Source organism: Helianthus annuus, chromosome 4 (genome assembly GCF_002127325.2).
Source record: "Helianthus annuus cultivar XRQ/B chromosome 4, HanXRQr2.0-SUNRISE, whole genome shotgun sequence".
NCBI classification, from domain to species: domain Eukaryota; kingdom Viridiplantae; phylum Streptophyta; class Magnoliopsida; order Asterales; family Asteraceae; genus Helianthus; species Helianthus annuus.
In genome coordinates this window covers 130,976,103-130,980,562 of record NC_035436.2, presented here as the reverse complement: position 1 = coordinate 130,980,562, position 4,460 = coordinate 130,976,103, and positions in this window count along the sequence as shown.

Genomic DNA, 4,460 nt, shown 5'->3' with positions numbered 1-4,460 from the left:
ACGCAGCCGGGTAAAAAAAAACCCTTGTTTTCTGGCTGGTACCGTTGATTTAGATTGTAAACGTTTGCACATGTGTTCGGCCAGAGATAAGTACCCCATGGAAATTGGTTCCAAGCTTCAAGATTATTGACCAGATTTAACAATAGGTCGTCAACAGCCTGGTAGACTTGGGTTCCTTTAAAAGATTCAACCATCATCAAATGGCAAATGCGAAGACAATCATCTTCTGTATACCCTGTCCAATCAGACCCAAACAACTCTTCTAGTTGACGTTTCCTAACCACTTTGTAACCTCCAAAATATCTACTTCTGAATGAGTTAGGGGATTGCTTGGATAGAACATTTTCTACTGGTCCAAATCTAAACCCAGTTATTTGGCAAAAATCTTTTGGTGTAAATTTCAAAGTGTGCACACCTATTGCATAAGATATTCCCTCAATAGGATTATCTATTTGAATCTGTCGTTGCGAAACTCCTAGCAAAAGATTGCTTTGGCAGATAACGTTTTTAATGTTCAAGTAATCTCCAAAACAGCCTTGCCTAAACTGGATTTCTAAAGAAGCAGACATTTTCTCCTTCAGTTTGTCAATTACCGTCCAAACGGCTCTAACTTTAATCGTAGGAACCTTAGGTTAAAATACAAATTAATCTTCGATAATAAACAACATGATAAATTTGAAGACTAATATTGAACAATAATCAAAATGGTAGACTTGATTAATCTTGAACATAATAATAAACATACTATTCTTGAACAACATAATAAACATACTAATCTTGAACAATAATCAAAATGATAGACTTGATTAATAAAAATATAATACTAATGAAAGAAATACTTACCTTCTTCTGTTTAGATGTTTTGTCTTGCATTAAAACATTTGAATTCGGATTGATGTCGTGGCCTATGTTTCCGAAGCTAGTGTTTGCGTCGTTGCCGAGGTTTCCGATGTCACTGTTTCCGGCGTTGGCAACGTTTTGGAAGTCAATGTTTACAGCATTAAGAAAGTTTACGATGTCACTATTTCCTGCGTTGGCAACGTTTCGGAAGTCAGTATTTCCGGCATTACCACCAACATTTCTGAATCCACTCTATCCGACCTCACCAATGTTTCCGAATCCAATACCTGGGTCTTGCCCCAAGTTACCGAAAACACAGTTTCCAACATTACCGTTGTAACCTGATTGGTTGAACTCTTCATTCCAAAAGTCCATGTTGTCGGCCGGGACCACGTGATGGGGACTCCAGAATACGGGTCGGGTCAAAGTTTTTTGTGCGTGTTTCGCACCAGAAACGGGTCAGGTCTCGTGGTGGTCCCTGGTTTAGCGCCAATGCCGTTTGGGAATGAGGGAGAAATGTGGTCAGTCTACTATGGTGCGTCTGGCAGACGTTGGAAGAGAACACGTGTAGGCATGGCAAACGTCGGCGGACGCTTCCCTTTTTAATGGAGGACACACGAGGTTAACGATGAGGAGGAAGACGCAATGAGGAGGAAGACGCAATAAGGGGGCAGACGCAATAAGGGGGCAGACGCCATTAAATACTAATTAATGTTCACTTAATATTTTTCTCGTGCGACGCAATAAGGGGGCAGACGCAAGAGGATAAGGATGGCAGGCGCAAGACGTCTCGAATTTTGAAAGCGTCGGCGGACGCAATGCAAGCATCGGCTAAGTTATTAAATTAATTTAATATTATAATATAAAGCAATACCAAACCAATAATTGTGCTAATAATTTTGTGTGGCAATATATTTGAGACCACAAAATACCGTCTAATTGATTTTCCTTTGTCAAGCTAAATTATGTCTGATCACCTTGGGAAAAGCTTAGCTAATGACGAATATTGTTCCCAACCCGCTAAGAAATCTTCTAGTTGGATCTTAAGTAGGTGAAGACATCCGATGAATGTAAGCGAGACATCATCATTAAACGAAAATGCAAATCAACCCGCTCCGGATGAAGATCAGTTTATACACAATCGGCAAAGCCTACACCAGCACAACAACGGTAGATGGGCTATACCAGACGACGAAACAGCAAATTGGTCTAAAGATGTTGTCGAATTCTATAATAATGGGGATTCTCCGTTCTGTTTCTCAGCCGTTTTTTCAAGGACTGTAGAACTTGACAAAAATTTTCGGGGAACTTTGTTGGGCAAACGTTTAAACTGTAATCTCACCGAAGCAGTAAGAATTATTAAGTAATTTTTTTGTTAAAATTTATTTCTTAATAAAAAACTTATAATTTTAAATTTTTTAACAGCATATTGAAGGCTGGGTTGGAAGATTGATAAACTGGAAAAGTAGAAAGCTACAAAAAGACCCCTTGTTAAATATGCGTTGGACGATTCTACCACCAAAGTTTTATGAAAGCTTGTTACAGTCCGTTCCAAAAAACGTGGCTAGCTATTGCAATGGTAAATTAAGCCCGTTTCCATCTTTTTTTTGATGTTGATTATGTTTTCTTCCCAATACCGCTCAACAATAAAGAATGGTTGCTTATAAGAGTAGAGTTGGAGACCCAACAACTGCTTATTTACGCATGGGAGAATGTTTGTGGCTGTCTAAAATACAGGACTGTCATTCACCCTCTGTTAAGAAAGGTCGCTGTATATGCGATACTGGAAAAAAACTGGTCAACAAGAAAAATGCATCACATTCGAGCTTAACGATGATTATGTAGTGTCTAACGGATCACTGGCAGGTAACAAAGCTGTGTACGTTTGTATGCTGCCGGAGTATCTGGTTACGGATAAACCAATTAATCTAGCAGACGATATTCAACAAAAGTTTTTAGCTTACAGAAGGTTCATGGTTGATAACATGTATTTTTGGCGGTGCTTACCCCGTCCAAAATGGCATAATTTTCTTTACTTTGTGTTTGTATTAAATTAGTTCTTTTTATAAACTGCGTACCTATTTGGGTAATTTGTGTTTTTCCATTTTAATTTAAGTTAATCTTTCATTTTCTTTTATTTTTCAGCAAACATTAATCTAGAACACACAATATAAAAAAATATGGTTTTCTTTTTATTTTTTTTAAACTTTAGTAATATGCGGAAATTTTACAAAAAAATTTATAAAAATGATATAAAAATTCAGTTAAATTACGCATGACTATCTCAATTTTTTTATTATTTTTATTTATATACACTGTTATAAAAAATATTTTTTTTAGTAAAATTTGACAATTTGGCTGGCTGATCCCGAGCTAACCGATTTAATGATGTATGGGTGTGTAGTATGTACTATAATACTCAATTTAGTGTCTTTTTTTGTTGCTGTTATGATCCCGAGCTAACCGATCTGTGCAAAAAAAAGTTTATTTCATAAACTACATTAATACCATACAAAACACCTAATCTACTAAAAATAGCCTTAAGATCTCCCACTCCGAGACATGTTTGAAATCCCGCCCAACTTGGTGCCGATAGTTGATGAGAGTGACTTGTAAGGTAACGTCATCATCAATGTCACCACCCAGGTACTCAACCTCGTTGTGGATATGCTCAAACCGTAGACAATCTAAACGTATCACCCTAAACCATGAGGACAAAGCATCCATGGTTCGGTTGTGTGCCCCTGTATGTGTTGTGAAATCTTGCATTGCTCTCCTCCATAAACCTCCTTGTCTACGGCTTTGAGGAGTACATACTGCCTCGACAAATGACTCACAGAGGGCGAGATCTTCCTCGGCTGTCCAGGGGTTATTTGCCATTGTTTTTATTAGCTTTGGTGAAAGGTTTGGGTTTGGACAAAATAGTGGTAAACGGCTGGAAGTGGACCATACAATTGAATTGGGTGGTATTTATAGTAGGGACACTTAAAGCCTTATTTATTAATATATTTTATTTGTTTAAATATTTATTAATGGATTTTATTTGTTTAAATATATATAAAGTAGGGAAAACGGCTCACGTGGAAGTTTATGTGGAGCATCCCATAACATTTTCACATTCATAAAAACATAATAACTCTAAAATAAACAACAACAAATATAATAAAAATTATTAAACATTATACCACTAAATTTTATTACGTAAGTAACTCTAAAATAAACAACAGCAACAGAAAACCAATTAAACAAGATATTATTCAGCAACAATCAACACATTCACTATTCAAGTCCCCGTTGTAAGTGAGTCCTTAAGGAGGCGGAAGACCATACCGATAAAACGGTGTGATTCTAGGTGCCCTTTGTAGATGAGTTCTTCACATTTCTGAAAAGTTCTCTCACCCTTTAAGGGTTAAAGCGATCACATCCGTGTTATCTGCCGGGTACCGGTTTCAATCGAAACCGGCATTTCTAAAGCTCGGGAAAACATCATTTTCACAACATGTAAACACCTTTGTCTCTATTTGCAGACTATCAAAAGCAAAAGTAACCCCAAAAGAAATCATTGTATAACGTTACTTGGATAGAAAACATCAAATTTTCAAGGGGTATTTATATACTGA